The sequence below is a fragment of the Polyergus mexicanus genome, unplaced genomic scaffold (genome assembly GCF_030449975.1).
Source record: "Polyergus mexicanus isolate NDT 795.1 unplaced genomic scaffold, iyPolMexi1.0 SCAF_21, whole genome shotgun sequence".
NCBI classification, from domain to species: domain Eukaryota; kingdom Metazoa; phylum Arthropoda; class Insecta; order Hymenoptera; family Formicidae; genus Polyergus; species Polyergus mexicanus.
The window spans coordinates 1,613,063-1,631,367 of NW_027223341.1; the positions used below are offsets into that span (position 1 = coordinate 1,613,063).

The 18,305-nt window shown below is 31.1% G+C and overlaps 1 protein-coding gene across 1 annotated transcript in view; it reads left to right on the forward strand.

Annotated features, from left to right (window-relative positions):
- The first annotated feature begins 206 nt into the window (after positions 1-206).
- LOC138942115 (uncharacterized) overlaps positions 207-18,305 on the forward strand; it is a 58,150-nt gene continuing 40,051 nt past the window's right edge. Inside the window, exon 1 of the mRNA XM_070312153.1 lies at positions 207-701. The gene's annotated coding sequence lies outside the window, so the exon portion shown is untranslated. The remainder of the gene's footprint in view (positions 702-18,305) is intronic.

The following is an 18,305-nucleotide window of genomic DNA, read 5'->3' on the forward strand; positions in this document are numbered from 1 at the left end:
TGATGAAAAACGAATGACTCGACAAACAGCGACATTATTTTCTGACCAAATCTTCCACTCGTAAACCGCAGGAACGCGGATCGCGCGTTTTCGCCTTTTACTGCGACGGCGTATGCGCGCGGCGCATGTATCCAGCGCATGCGCGCGATTATCTCGGAGACTTAAGTGTGCGCCGTCGCTATAGCGGCTATACATCCGCGGAGCGTGTCAGTAGCGCGCCGACTGTCATTGAGTAGGGTTGGTTTCATCGTTCGCGCGCATTTAGCATCAGGTCGGAGCAAAACTACGCGTGTTTCCTTGTCTCCATTTTTAATATCACACGCCCGTCCGTCAATAAAGAAGCAAATTCATTTCAAAAATCGTGGTGTCGAATGAGCTAATAATTACTATACACATAAGCGTAAGTGCTAAGAGAGAACGTCGTCATGGGTACCGTGTGTTGTGCCCCGCGGGTGTAGTGAAAATCGCGCGATCGTGCGCAAGAAGAATAAAGAAAGGGAATAGAGAATCGGTGCGCGGGAAAAGGACGAAGGTTGGTAGAACGCGCGAGTAGTGACCGCTAACCGGCCGCTAACTTCAAACATCTCGTCGTGGGGGAGTGCAATAGAGAAACGGACGCAGAAGCAGAAGTACGCGAAGACGATAATGCGGAGTCGTTGCTGCTGTCTTCGATAACGGAACGACGTTCAGATCTACTCGTAGTAAGTAAAATAGATCTTTCGAAATTATTCAAATATTATGGAAATATTACGATGATATGAAGCTACAAGAATATATAATGAAAAATAGAGGATTTTGTTTAAAAAATTCAAAATGATTTTTATATGACCTTGACGGTGCTATTTAAGGTCATACTAATATTATTATATAATGCGTCACTTAGAGCTCTATAACTTTGGTTGGAAACATTTTTCTCAGAAAAGTTTCGTTTTCGCGATATTTGACCGTTTCCAGACTTTTCTAACACCCTGTATATTCATAAAAGAAAATTCTTTCGAAATATATGGATGTGAAATGTTTCTCAAATGTTGACCTCTTAGCAACGGCAACCATATCATCTATAATTTACGATGCAAGAAAAGTTATTCGTAATTTCTTATTTATGCAAAAAGAAATAAATATTTGCGAATTGGTTAAGTAAAAATATCAGGGAAAATAGTTTATTATTATTTATGCAATTATTTGCTGAGGAAGAGAGCAACTTATTGGAGCGTAAAATGACACTTAATATCGATTAATACACTTTTCATCAATTAGTTTTTTTTTCCATTATTCGTTTGTCCATGTCAACATTTAAAATTTTTTTTTGTGCCGTGATAAAATTTTGTTTGTTAGTTAATAAAGAGAGCATAAATATATGTAAAACGAAATTTGTGAATTATCACAACGTGGGAGTATTCTGCATCAGAGATCATTGATACATGATTCATGATCACATTGTTCAGGTATAATTATGGAAAAAATGCCTCGGGTGGCTGAAAATTGCATAATGCATGTGAATTAATATCAGATTAAATATCAACACATTGTCATTACAGAGATGTTAAATCTATAGTTTAACTATGTGTTATGTTTTTTAATGATTTTTCTAATTCCATATCTTTAGATTTATTATACTTTGCGATTGATCGAAGAAAAGGGGGAACAATACGATTTTTTCCAATCTATAAATTTTAGAAATTTGTAGACGAGAACTTCATTCATTGTAACAATGAAATTTAAATGCAAATTGTAAATCTGTTATTGATTTTTATCGATAAAAATTTTCGTAAAATGAGCTTTTTTTACGCGTATGATATATTATAATTTTTATTTTCAAATATAATGTTGTTTTGTATGTTATAATATATCTCTCCGAATACAAAAGTATATCTTTTTTAATATTCACATATAAGATATTCACAATATATAAAATTATATGTAAATCATTATTTGTATAGATTAAAGACTAATTATTGTGAAACATATAATGGCGAAAAACAAGATGGATTTTACGATATTTGATACGCAATCGAGATATTGATTTTTGTAACATACCCATTGTTAATTGGCCAATTTGAAAATCCACAGCAATACAATACATTTATACAGTATACACGATATATTTATTTATTTAGAAAGAGAGAGAGAGAGAGAGAGAGAGAAAGAGACGAGTTTGTTGGCAATAATTGAGTTTACAGTTTTCGAGTGCAACTAATTTCCGTTCCTTCTTGCCACGAGAATAAATTTACTTCCAAAATGTTGCTCATTGAAATGTATGAATTATTACGATGGTGAATTTGCGCGCGTCGATTCTACAAACTCTAATGAGTGCTGTTGACTATTCGTTCTTGAAAGTGCGAGATAAAATCAATTTGATTTTTCTTCGTTAGTTCGGGATTTGATTTGTCGAAGAAATAAATGGAGATTTAATGCAGTATTTCTCGCAGGTAAAAATTTTCTATTGGAATCGCAGCGCGTTTCAATAAAGATGGTTTTATTGATATAAACTGTTTTCACGAGAATTGAGATAATTCAATTTTTTTCAGATTTAACTAATTATCTCTGATCAAATAAATTCTTTTATTCCGTAATTTCCGTTAACATGTTTATAATATTATATTATACAATGGAATGTAGTACATAAAATGATCAGAATAATAGTCGATATTGTTTTTATTTGTATGTGTGTGTGTGTGTGTGTGAAAAGTTTATTCTACAATTTTAATATTATCTTATTAATCTAATTATAGTATATTTTTTATTTAAAAAAGATCGAACATTCAAGAATCCTTAAAAGGTCGACGAAATCTTAGAATTGCATGTTACATTATGTAATAATCCTTGATCCGATAACAATAAAATCAGCTAAAGAAATTCTTATTGTCGCATGCCGCATTACTATTTCCCTTGTAAACTTCATAACATTATTTTGAAGATAACATTTTTACAACGATAATATATAAACCATTAAATAAATTCCACTTATATTTTGCACTGATTTGATTGAAAATTTGCATAAAATAACCTGACGATTTAAATTCAATGTTTTTGATTAAATTAAATATAAATTATTTATTCTGCATAAATCAATATAGACTTGCAATATAATATTATACTGATATATAATTGAGCGTGTTCAATAGTGATTTACGTTTATTAGTATCTACATATTAATGGCTGATCCAGATGATATAATTTATTAAGTTACAGCGGAATATTTATCTCGTATAGAGAGAAATCGGAGAATATGCAATTTTGAATTTATAGTCAAATAGAGAATAATATCTGTTAATAAATAATATCTGTACATATTATAATTTATTCACAATAATGCGTTGAATTATTTTGCTCTCAGTTTTAATTGTATGCTATAATTATTCGAATATTTCATACTAATGATACACGCGCGAATACCTCGCGCGAATTCATTCTTCCGCATTTTATAAATAAAATGGCGCACGTGACCGCATGGTTCCCATCAAGCAATTATAACTTTTCCCTGCTTTGCTCATTCATCATCCATGCTTTTCGCACAAACGATTAACCGGTGGGAAAACGCTTAACATGCGATTAACCTACCGGGCATCGATAAAATGTAAAGCGGGGGATTCCCCGATTATTGGCCGTTCTTTCGATTCGCCAAATACAACCGCTTATTTGGTGGACTATAAATCGTTCAGAATAATAGGTGGAAGGATGCGCAGGATCTTTTGCGAGGTCTTAAACGATATTAGAAAGTTTATGGAGAAACGTCTGACTCATCTGCGCCCGCGTTCTCTTCTTATTTATCTCGGGACGAAACGTCTAAACGCTGGCTGAGAGAAAGAGAGAAGGATATTCGGAATTCCTACTCTCGCGAGCAAATTATTTCTGCCGCGAGTATTCTTGTTGCTTGAAACGATCAAAGCTTTGTAACGGCTAATCGAATAATAAATTCCAAAGCTGCGGAATTTACAGAGTGTAATTTCACTTCGTTATTTAATAATAAAGTACTGCTGAAATTACATCCCTGAAATGAGATCTGTGTCAAGCAAGTTTGATATCCAGACAAAAATTGCAAAATATACCTAGAATATCTAGAATATACCTTCTCTATGTGTGTATGTGTGTGTGTGTGTGCTGATATAATTTAGCGCACATAATTAACTTAAAAAAAAATTATAATATATAAATATAAAAAGTAGATCATAACATATTTGTATTTAAAATTAATTTAATACCATATCTTGCTGTAAAATTTTTCCTTAATTCTTCTCAACATAAATTATTTCAATTTTTTTTTATTTATTAAACGTAAAAAATAATATGATTGTCTAGTACTTAAAAAATTTTCTAACATATCTAATCGAAATCAGAGTTAAAAGTGGCAAGAGTATGATCAAGATAAATTACGATAAGAAAATATATTCACACAAAACTTATCAATTTTTATTAATTAATATTATTAGGTGTACAACTTTGCTTCCACCGTTTTCCTATAGATGGCTTTAGCGGTAAGTAATGGTCGAAATAAATAGATCATAGACGTCATGCAATAAACTTGGGCATCTGGTTCTTTTTCCAATAGTGAATTTTCATAATGTAAATTATAGTACGTATATAAAAGTATATAAAATATACTCGGTGTGCCAAACGAACCTGCAAGAATGACGTAGGCAGTTGCAGAGGAAGCTTGAGTCATGATTTATGATTCGCGCTTCTGCTCGAAGATTGCACGATCGTGGCCGTCAGATTTTCCTTTGCTTTTTATTTTTTTAAACGCTTCGTCTGTCACTACTGCTGATTATTCATTTTAAAGCAGTAACGCGGAGATACGTAGACCGTTAAATGTATAAAGTGTCCAGATAGCACTCACGATATGAGCTCCCGATCAATACGAACAAAAGGAGACACTTGCAATCCGGCGTTCTCGCGATAACAATGAGCCAACGAAAAAATAATACACGAGATAACGTTGACTTTTTATTCTGAGTCACGACGTTGTTTGAATGGAACTGTAGATTCGAAGCAACGCGAGCATGCAAAATTGCGTTAACGGAGGAAATGCACCCATGCTACATGCTAACGTAAGCACTTCCGGCGCGGCAGACTTTTATCTTTTCTCTCGTTTTATTCTCAAATAATGTCTGTAACTGAATTTTCAGATTAACACAATGTGCAAAGCAGTCCGGTTTTTCACACTGTTTTTATTTAAATTAATGTAAAAGATACACTGAGAGATCCATTTCGTTAAATAGAACAAAATTATTTGGTTGAATCATTTTGTTGACTAAACATGTAATTTGGTTTTATTTAATAAAAATTATGTTACTGGAAAGAAGTTGAATGTTACGCTAACAAACTATTTTGTTTGCATGAAGTTGTTTATCTGAATAAAATTTTATTGTTGCGATAACAAACTCATCCATCTCATCGCGTTCTAAATAATTGTATTTGTTACTTAAATTAAATCGTTTAATTGAATATCATAAGCTATTTTGCGCATTCATGTGTCATTGCGCAGTCAATTGTTATGCAGTGTAATGTGATGTGCAGTATGCGGTGCATCTTCAATCATGGCGGATTCATCTGTCCGGGAAATACTGATTAGTCTCTCGTTAACGACGAGACAATTGAAAAGATGGAGAATATAATCTGTATATCTTTTTCTTATCGTATCACAAGAGACAACTATCAAGTAAATTTCTTGTTGAATATGGATAAACTTTGGTTGATGTAACAAAAGCAAATGTAACTGCAGTTGGAAAATTTGGTAATACTAACACACAAATGTGATTCGGTGAACAAAATTAAAATAAAAAACAATCAAAAATTTGATTTTATACAATTAATAATTTTGTTCACTGAATAAAATTTGTGTGTTAATATTATCAAATTTTCCAACTAAATTTTCTTGCTGTATTAATTAAAGGATTTGTTTGCCCATATCTAAACAAGAGATTCAGTTAATTCAAAGAAATATTATTTCATTCAACAAAATGGGTCTCTCAGTGTAGTTTTGCGTAATAAATGCCGAGAGACAGCTATATTTTGAGTTATAAGCAATTTGATATATTTAATGAATCTCATTTTTCAATATTTTACTTTATAAATAAATTTTATATTTACGAGTTAAATAGAAATAAAGATATGATATCTTATTTTTCAATTAACACTAACAATAAGTTGCACTTTGCTTTGTAATTAAGTACTTTAATTTGAGAAGATAAATTTAAAATATTACCCTTATATATCTTTAGTTTGTAAATCCAATTTAAAAAAAAAAATGCTTATTACTTTTTAAACATAATTATATATAAATGTCACGGTCATTTTCAAATACAACAGTTTCAAAAGAGCGATAAGAAATTACGAACTAAGATAATTATCTGCGTTTCAACATCAACATTCCAAGATTGTTGATATAGCAATCATCATACATCAACGCGTGATCGTATAATTTGCGTTTCTACAATTTGAATTTACAATGAGCGTAGGAAAATCCACGTTCTCAGCTAGATTGATCGTAAATCGATTTGCATATTGCGTCAATGCGAGAAACGACCTTTTTTTTGCGCGGTTTACTTTTTATCGAATTATTTTGCACGTTGAGAGATATATTCCAGTCGAAGTGGCCGAAGGGACCGAAATCTTGCGGTATCCGAATGCGTGTGCGTTCGTATGTATGCGCGAACACACGCGAAAGATGTCCCGTTTTAATCTCCCGTTGATAAATATCTCTCTCTTGGTATGTCGGGGCATCGTATATTTTGGTCGATTCGGAGAGGATATTACGCAGTTGAATTTCTGTCTGCTTTTTTGTTCATTTTTATATCAAGTCGAGCACGGTGCTGTTTTTGCGAAGCGACACATGACCATGTTACGTCGTGTTGATATTACCGCGAGGTGAATTTATTGAATGGCGTAGAAAATCGAAACCGCTTTCGTCGAGAAACTCGAACATTGAAATTGTAGAATGTTTTATGCTACGATACTCACCCAAAGTTTCATGGTAGATATAGAGTTGATCCTTGTTAAATTTATTAAACGTCCTCATTATCCGCTACTTTTTGATTTCCAATTTTAATATTATTTAATAATAAAGAATATGAAACGATTCTTTATAAAAATTGTATATGTATATTGAAGCGCAAAAAGTGTTCAAAATTATAAAAATTTCAGTTTTCCTTTTGCAACTTACTTTATCAAACCTCGTTAATCTCGTATATCAATTAACTCAGTTTTAAAATTAAATCTCAGTTTTAAAATATTCAATAGAGAATAGATAATTTTACATTCAAAAATATTTTGAAATATATCATTCTTTTTTAGTTTTCACATTACCCATGAGATTTTTTAATATCCTTTTTACAAAAAAGATCAGGAATAGATTAAGCCCTTTTTATAGAAATTAATTAAAACCCGGTCATATTCATTTATAATCACAGATATTTCATAAGTGATCTCTTGTACAGTTTTTGATGCTGCTCGCAATAATCGAAGAACGAAACACCTCAGATAGCCGATGATTCGTCAGTACGGTGGAATGTACATCGCCGCCGTCTTTCACAAAACTGTTCCTCCTGCGTCGTTAAGAAACGAAGCACAAGCATGCGACGTTTCCCATACAGCACCGCAAGATTGCAACAACATTGCAGCAACATTTTTCTGCAAGATTGCAACATTGCAGAAATGTTGCTGCAACGTTGTTATGATATTGCAGCAACAGTAAAATGTCCGCCTACAGAAATATTGCAATATAATATTGCAGCAACATAGCAATATAATATATATGCAATAATGCTTTATGTATATTTATTGACATAATATCTTTAACATATGAAAAAAATAATAAGAAATTAGGCATATAAGAATCAGGATTTAGTGTGTATATAGATTTTCTGTATTATAATAATAACGAAATTATAAATTGTAAATTTTTCGGTACACATTCGACAGTGACAGAGAATATCTAAAAGAAATAAGAAAAAACTCAATTTGCAATTTTGTAAATTCATAATCTCTTTGTATCCGAAATATTCAGATATGCAAAAAGATTGTGGTGGATTTACGCATACAACAAGTTTTTTCACACCTCCCTTATCTTCATATAATCTCAAAATTTATTTATTAAAATCTGAAGTATCTTGCATGTTTGTCCATTCTTATATAAAATCAAAAATTATTATCAAATTTTTGATTTTATATAAGAATGGAAACTATTATAAGAATTTTTAGTCCAATGTCTGAGTCCCCTGTGTTGGGGTTATATCATACAATTTAAGCTAATAAAAATAGTTATTATATCTTCAATCTTATTAGCCGCTCTTTGTAAACTTGCGGAATAGATAGCGCAATATGCGCCGCATAGCGGTAAACGAATGAACTAGCGATTATCGAATACTTTCTTTGGAATATTTTTGGAATGTTGCTGTAACATTACTAAAGTTATATTGTAAAATAATGTCTTTATAATATTTCTGCAACATTAAACTACAATATGCAATATTGCAATATTGCAGCAATGTTGTTGCAAGCTTTAGTGCTGTGTTTATTTCACGACGCAGAACACGCTCGCCGTGATCTCTTTTCCTTAGAAAAATAACAGCTATCCGGCATATTACGGATTTATTTATAAATATCTTACAATATTTCCTCTCGCGAGTCATTATCTTTGCTATTTTATTTTCCATTAAGAGATCGAGATTATTTTTATATAAATTAGATTATTATTGCAAAAATAATTTTTCTTTTTCAATACAGGTAATAACTGAAAATGGAGAACAAGACATGTGCTAAAATGAATGTTTTTTTCAATGCTCACCTATTTATAATAAACATATATGTAATATTTATTATTAATATTTATTATTTCCATATAATTTTTTAACACTTTTTTTCGAAATTTTTTCGTTTTAATTATTCATCCATATTTCAAAAGTCGATAGTTTCAAAAACACTTTATTATGCCTGGGATTTCTAATTTAATTGTTTTACGAAGTAAAACGCTTTGCCGATCACCGATATTGACCTATTTTTTAAGTCTCACCTAAAGGAATCTTTGATATAAATCGAGGAAACTTATCTAAAGATGTTTCCTTGTCATTTTCTTCCTCTCTCTCTCTCTCTCTCTCTCTCTCTCTCTCTCTTTCGCGTCTTCTCGCTATCTTCTCAGCCTATTTTCTCTTGCGTGCCTTCGCGTACGCATACTTCCACGTCACGCGTGACTCTACGCAAGCACACGCCAGCGCTGTTATGATTTTTAATTCGCGTGTTCTCTTGTAAAATCGAATCTCTCGAGGCTTGGCGTCATCGACTATCGACTTTTGAAATATGGATGAAAAATTAAAACTGGAAAAACGAGAGAATTTCGAAAGAAAGTGTTAAAAAATTATATGGAAATAATAAATATTAATAATAAATATTACATATATTATTTATTATAAATAGATGAGCATTGAAAAAAACGTTCATTTTACCACACGTTTCGTTTTCCATTTTCAGTTATTACCTGTATATATTTAAAAAAAAAAAAAAAAATTGCAATAATAATTTAATTTATATAAAAATGATCCCGCGAAACATCATAAAATTATATCTTACGACATCGTTGCGTCTTCGATTTCTGCGTATTATCAAAATTCATCTTTAAAAAATAATTTATGATATATCGAATATATATGTGTGCGCAATAGTTGGGAATATCGACGATCATATGAATCGCTATTTAAAAAATCTATTATTTCTTCGCGACAGAAATTCGTTATGCGTTTTTCGTTTATGCGAGTGATATTATTTTTACGTCTGTTATTTCAGCGTGCGCTTTCTCGATGTCATTGTTTGCAATGCCGGGTACAATGAGTCATTTCATTTTACAATCATACAAGCGGAGGCTGTCTCGTTGAGGAGGTGACGAGGAGGTGGCGGGAGGGGACATCGGAATTAATGCTTATTGCGACGATACGTACATATACAGGCTGCGCTGTATGTCTGATTGAGCTCGAAACCAATTTCGAACCAATCAAAGTTGGTGAGGTCGTTGACGACATATATATATACCATATATACGTATGTTGTATTTACGCTACGTAAGAGACATGGAAATACAGCCAATTGTGGTTACAGCGCGCCGACTTGATCACATCCTGGAATGGAAACCTTGCAAATTGGAGCAACTTTCGCTGTCATATAGAGCAGCTACGTCTTCGACAGTTCCTGTTTCCCATATAATGCTGATAATCCGGGCGAGCTTAAACAGCATCAAACCGATTCAAATTTTATACTTCCAAGGAGATTAATAATGATATTCAATATAACATCCTTTTTATCAATTAGTTACAAAAATTATTAATTATAAAGATTACTCTCCCTATAACATATATCTTATATGTTATGTTTACGATGACAAGATATAATATTTGCAGAGAAATACATTGGGTTTTAGAGTATAATTATCCTCGTCATTTAAAACTGAGAAATTTTGCAAAACTTTGAATTATATTTTGTTATTTAAAGGGACATAGCCCGTTTAAAACCTGGCAAAATGAGTACATTTTTAGATTTTTTTTTTGCAGCGCAACAACTTGATAAAGATTTTTGATATTTTTACGATATTTATACAATATTATTAACTACTTGAATAAAAATTTTCAGCCTTTTTTTTTTTTTTTTTTTTTTTTTAAGTTACGTGAATATTTGCAGATTTATGTTTTCATGTACGGTGTACATGAAAACTCGGGCTACGTTCGACGGATTGAGTTCAAATTTTGCATGCGTATTTCTAATAAGATTCCGCATCCGCCAACGAAACCTTTTGTAAATTCGATTTCCCATTTTTTTCGTTATACAAAAAAAAAATGGATCTTTTTTCAAAAAAACCGAAACTTTTTTTCAACACGCCGCCATTCTTTTATTTTTTGAAATTAAAAAGAACGCTTGGATAGCAGACAGCTATTACAATGTTTAAAGAGAAAAAAAACTTGGATTTTTTTCAAATATAATCTACGAACGTTCTCATGCACACCGTGCAGCCACGTAAAATTTGGAGGATTTCCGCAAATATTCCCATAACTTTAAATTTTTTTTTAAGCTGAAAATTTTTATTTCGGTAGTTATTAATATGGTAAAAAAAATTAAAAATTTTTATTAAGTTGTAGCAAAAGAATCTAGAAAATATACTCATTTTTCGAGGTTTCAAACGGGATATGTCCCCTTAAAACTCAAAAATTTTCGATACATATTTTGTATAGTAAAGTTTATTTTAAATGATTAGAAGTTTAGTGCTCTTGGAAGAGGCTATATTTAAGACACGTATTCCATCGATTTCAGCGTTTTATATATATTTTAAAGCACACATGCACAAATATTTTATAGAGTGTAGGTGTCACGTGCAACTGCGCAAAATGTTTCAAAGAAACATTCCGCTTTCTGGCTGCTGACCAAGGGCCATATGAATTATTAACGAGGGAAATACGTGAGAGAGAGAGAGAGAGAGAGAGAGAGAGAGAGAGAGAGAGAGAGAGAGAGAGAGAAGGCGTATATTTCGATAAATAATTTTGCGGTTGCTCTTGTTTGGTTAAAACCTTGGAAAATATAACGAATAATAATTCTTTGCCATTGACAGTTATCTAGCCTTACATGGTAGAGTCATATACAATAATATTCCCGGCCGTATGATAATCAATAAAATGTTCGTGTCATCGGACATTGTAAGAATTTATCAAATAACATACAACGTGACAATCGATTCGATATCACAATATTAACGCGTTTTACAAAATCATATATTTTAATATTTAACACTATGATCTTTATACATTGTTTAATGTGCTATGTCTCTTATCAATCATCTAATATCAATTATTACAATTTGAATAAAACACATTGGTCAGAAAATCGATCGAAGCGCTAATCTATAATGCATTAAACGTTTTACGTAGGCGTGTAAGCTTATAAATAATTTCATCGAAACAGTGGAGAGAGAGAGAGAGAGAAAGATACAGAAAGGTAGATACACAGGGTGTCCTAGACCACCCGTACACCCCTTTTTTTTCAAAAACTAAGCATTTTAGAGAAAAACGTTTTCAACAAAAATTGTATGGTTTTGAGAAGAACATAAGATGGTGTCATTGATTTGACCTTGGATGGCATCGTTAAGGTCAAGTCAAGGACGCCTTTAATTTCTTAAATAGAACCTCCTATTTTTCATTACATATTCTTGTAGCTTATCTCGAGTGCTATCCAAAACACTGTAATAAAGTATTTTTTCATTAAGTACTTTTTGAGTTATTTTATATTTGAATCTGACATATTTTGATATGAAAAATAAAATATTCAGTTTTCGATAATCTTACCGTAATACTTTTATGTACAGAATAACGAGACGTAGATTCAGTAGACGATGATTATCCGCAAACATGAATGATGGAGGGCAAAGAAAAGAGAAATATTTCAACGGCAGATTGCAATGAGTTTAGATAAAAGTTTAAATGGGGCTCGAAAATCTAAGATCATGCTAATTTTCAATCGTCGCGCAAACACGCGAGAATCCTGCAAATAGTTCAGTTTAATGGCACATTGGTTACGCCTGTCATTTGACAGGCTTAATGAACGGTCTTTCGTAGTAAAATGATAACGGACTGGCGATTGAAATTTATATTTATAACGGGCTGCGGGAGAATGATCATTTATAGCGGGACATTAGCGTTTAAATGTAATTCTGTCGCGATAAAATGCATCACGTACCATATCATCAAGTTATCCCTGCGAGAACATAGATGAAAATGCAAGATCCTTGTATAAAAAATTCTACAAGCCGCGATTGTAGGAGAGATAACAAGAACAATGCATTTGTTATTGCGCCAGTACGTGCAGCTTTATTTAGCGCGCCTCTTCATTTACCTAATGTTATATATTTCTACATAGAGAAACTTCTTCTATGCATGCTTTTTTCTCGAGTTTATAACTTGCTTGTTTGTTTTTTTAATTTATTCAATTTACTCCAAATATTTCTTCCACGTAAATATTCAATAAAACAATTTCGCAGTCTTTTTAATTTAGCTTTTATATGTAACTTATATGTAATATTTTCCATGAAAATCTCGTAAAATGATTTATTTCCTTTCTTTATCTTAAATCAATTGAAACGGAGAATTATAAGAAATATCTGTTTTATGGAAAATGCATTTGCAAATGCATTCGTCATCGATGTATATTTATTAATATACTGCATGAACATTCTTTACTATTTTCTCTCTCTCTCATGCATGCGATGTTAATCGAAGCGATGAATCAATATGAAATTAAATATATCGCTTTTATATAGCGAGGAAGCCGCAACGTTTCACGTTGGAATAAGCTGGCGCGAGATCATTGTCGTGCCCTCTCGCATAATGATATACAGGGTGTCCCATTTTAAACGACCCACTCAAATATCTCAGAAACACTGCATTAAATCGAAAAATGTTTCAAACGAAAGTTGTGTGACTTCAAGGAGGCCATAACATGGTGACAATGATTTGACCTTGGAAAATTATTTGAAGGTCATGTGAAGATCAACTTTAAAATCTTAAATGGAAACCCCCATTTTTTATTTAGTATTCTTATAGCTGATATCGAGAGCTTTCCAAAACACTATAATAAAGTATTTTTTTCATTAAGTACTTTTTGAGTTATTTTATATTTTAATCTGACATATTTTGATATAAAAAATAAAATATTCAGTTTTCGATAATTTTAGCGTAATACTTCTATGTACAGAATAATAAGACAAATTAATTAGTGCCAAAAAAAAAACAAATAATTGTTTAAAAAAATACATTGTAAATAATTTTTTTAAAAACAATTTTTTTTTATTCTAATTGATTTGTCTCATTATTTTGTACATAGAAGTATTACGGTAAGATTATCAAAAACTAAATATTTTACGAGATATTTAATTTTTTATATCAAAATATGTCAAATTAAAATATAAAATAACTCAAAAAGTACTTAATAAAAAAAATACTTTATTATAGTTTTTTGGAAAGCTCTCGATGTCAGCTACAAGAATACTAAATAAAAAATGGGGGTTTCTATTTAAGATTTTAAAGTTGACCTTCACATGACCTTCAAATGATTTTCCAAGGTCAAATCATTGTCACCATCTTATGGCACCCTTGAAGCCACACAACTTTTGTTTGAAACATTTTTCGATTTAACGCAGTCTTTCTGAGATATTTGAGTGGGCCCTTTAAAATGAGACACCCTGTATATCAAACCTTGTATGTCTCTCTCTGTTTGCACCATCGTCATCTTGGTAAATAACATCTGCGCTGCACGAACAAAGAGTAACGAGTAGTCGCGACTTGTGTAATGGCATTAAATGTCAGGTCAAGAGATTGGCGAGGAGAGCCAGTCGCGAGTCTACGCGCGAGCGCAGTCTCTCCGTATACTTTATTTCAGTTTAACGTACATACCTGTGCGAACGTGGCGCACCTATTTGCCCCTATATGCTCCATGAGAGCACCTACACCTGATCGAAGCGATTCGAATTGTGTTTCATCGCGGAGGTTTTTATCGCGCGGTCAAAGAAAGAATTTTGCAAGATATACCGTGGGAATCTTTGCTCGGTTTCTTGTTTATCCATAGCATAGAGATATTGCGAGGTGAGGTGAAATTTAAATGCAGTTAAATAATATCTTTAGGCAATATCCAATGCATAAAAAACATATCTAATGAAAATAAAAAATGAAAAAAAAAATAAATTAAAAATATTTAAATATAAAAGTATCTTTAAGTACGATTGCAAGTTATTATAATTAATTTGTTTCTCGTTCCACGCCACTAACGGGATTAGACGGATTGAGTTGTAATTTAGAAAAGAACAAAGGTTAAATAATTGCAATTTAATTTGCCTTTCTCCAAATTGATTCAGTATCATAATTAGTTATTTGTAATCGGTATATGAATAGTTTTATTGTTCCATGAAAAATGAGAGATCAATTTGAATATTTATACAGTGTATGAAATTTTCCGAAATATATACTTTTGTAAAAATAATTAATTTTAACCGATTTAACTAAATACTAACAAATATCTTTCTTTAGTTTCTAATTCACGAGAAATACTGCATTATGTAGTTACATTATACAGGGTGTACTAGATCACCCGTACACCCCTTTTCTTTCAAAAACTAAGCATTTTAGAGAAAAACGTTTTCAACAAAAATTGTATGGTTTTGAGGGGATAAGATAGTGTCATTGGTTTGACCTTGGATGGCATCGTTAAGGTCAAGTCAAGGACACCTTTAATTTCTTAAACGGAGCCCCCTATTTTTCATTACATATTCTTGTAGCTTATCTCGAGTGCTTTCCAAAACACTGTAATAAAGTATTTTTTTTCATTAAGTACTTTTTGAGTTATTTTATATTTGAATCTGACATATTTTGATATGAAAAATAAAATATTTCGTTTTATATTCAGTTTTCGATAATCTTACCGTAATACTTTTATGTACAGAATAACGAGACAAATCAATTAGTATAAAAAAATAATTGTTTTTAAGAAAATTATTTACAATGTATTTTTTAAAATAATTATTTGTTTTTTTTTTTGCACTAATTGATTTGTCTCATTATTCTGTATATAAAAGTATTACAGTAAGATTATTGAAAACTGAATTTTTTATTTTTCATATCAAAATATGTCAGATTCAAATATAAAATAACTCAAAAAGTACTTAATGAAAAAAATACTTTATTATAGTATTTTGGAAAGATCTCGAGATAAGCTATAAGAATATGTAATGAAAAATAGGGGGTTCCATTTAAGAAATTAAAGATGTCCTCGACTTGACTTTAACGATGCCATCCAAGATCAAATCAATGACACCATCTTATGTTCTCCTCAAAACCATACAATTTTTGTTGAAAACGTTTTTCTCTAAAATGCTTAGTTTTTGAAAGAAAAAGGGTGTACGGGTGGTCTAGGACACCCTGTATAGTAGTTTTACAAATGTATGTATATTGTGTGTTAAACAAATCTTAAAAGTCTAAAACTATACTATATATATATATATATTTTTTTTATTGAAAGGCTCGTAAAGAATTTAGATAGATGCAAAGAGTTAAAAGTTAAAGGCATTGAGGATTCCTTATACGCGGCGCAATATATATGGTATTATATATACAAAGGATGGAAGATCTTTACATTTTACATTACCGTAAGCTCGTATTTTCGTAATATTTTTGCATGATGTATGTTCGAAAGAGGAATTTTCTATAGAATGCAGTTTCCACGGAAGATTGCATGAGAAGCGATTGCACATTTTGTTTTTTATATGCAATTCCTTTCTTTCGCATCGCGTAAACTTTAACTTTCTTTTCGTGCACAAATGAAATATTTTATATCTTGTTTTTGTTATCACTATTAACTTAAATTATATACAAATATATGCACAATAAGAGAATCTTATATAATAACTTATATATACGTTTATAAATACATAAATATTGGTGCGTCTTTTTATCCTATATTTTATCGATTATTGATTTTGTGCAAAATTGCCGATAATATATCGAGGATTTATTAATAAAATAAAGGTATATGATAGACATATTAAACGAGCTCTTTCTCGTTTACGATACTTACTTAAGCGCGTTTATGTTATAACGTAACATTAGTTTGCTTGCATTAATTAAATTCTCTCATATACATAATTACATTCGCAAAGTAACTTGAAGCAAAGTTACGCGAGTTGTTTCTTGGATTTCGTCGTTTGAAAATGTCACTTTTAATTTAATGAAAAATTCTCTCTGTATAATAGTAAAGCGAGTGAATGTCATCAGACTTATTTCTCGCTATTAGATATTCTTTTTATGTCTTCTTCATTTTGATGCCGATTAATCAAAATTATTTCATATACATTGTAGTTGCGCAACTAAAGCGAGTTTTTTCAATTTTTCTAAATGAAATTCTCCCTCTTCTCGCCTGCAATATTGATGCATCTCGATGGGAGTTGCAACGCCTTTGGGGAGTATCGAGAACGGTTAGAAGCATTCAATCTTTCTCGAAAATTGCGAAGCACATATATTTTATTTCAAGCTGGAGTAAACGCGCTTTGTTATCGAGAGAAAAGACAGCAAGTATTTTCATTCCACAAATATTAATTTTAGAAGTTTGTAAAAATAAATCTCGATATTTTTTCTATTACTTATTGTAAATATTCAAAATTCTAATTTTAATATTGCTAATAATGATAATCATAAATATATAAAAATACAGTTACTAGAATGATATTTTTAAAGAATGTATTATATGTTATTATATATTGTTACGATTATTTTAAATAATGCTGCATTTTAAATAAGTATGATAAGTGACACATATTTCGAAAAGTTTGTCATTTATAAAAATGAATAATTTGATAAAATATCAATATTTTCTTTTTATACCATATTGCGAAAAAATTTGAAAATATAGTGCATTTTCTCTATTATGCATCAGCCCTTTCTCGAGTTAATTACAGATATACAGTACATACGGGTCATACGAGGGACCTTTCTTTCCTGGTAGGACGCCCATTTCCGGCGGCTTTCTCGAAACTTATACAAACCGGCATTACAGTTAGATTCTTTTAAATACTTTGAATACATGAATCAATATTATAAATTTCCGGTGTGATACATATACCTCTTAAGATTACAAGTGACTGAAGAGAAAGTACCAACGACATTTTGTTCTCTATTCTGGAATTATGCCACATGATATCTTTGAGTTTTTTCCAGAAAATATTCTAGTTTGTATAACTTTTTTTTTAGTTTTATGTGTGTATATATATATATATATATACAATATACAATATATGGGGCATTTATATTGAGACACCTAAATATCTAAGAAATCAAGCAAGATAGAAAGAAATGTTTCAGACAAAAGTTGTTCGGTTCTAAGGTGGTCATAAGATGGTGCCATTAGTTTGACCTTGGGTGGAGGCGCTTCGGAGATTTCAATGTCAATCTTGTTTTTTTAAATGGAAACACCCCAATTTTTTTACATAAATCGATTCCTCGCAATATTCTGCATAAAAAGTTATAGGGGTATGATGGCCAAAAGTTTAATAGTTTACGAGATATTTTATATTTTATTTTATTTACTTTACTTGGACATAATTTTACATAAACTATGAAATATCTCATAAAATTATTTATTTTGCAATAACGTTACCTTAATATTTTAAGCTCAAAAAATGAGAAATATCCAAATGGTGTAAAGAAAATAAAACAAGGCAAACAGGATTATTTGCTAGAGAAGTGTTATTTCCAGAGTTGCCAATTTATTGTGAAGTCTGAGTCATCTAGAAAGTC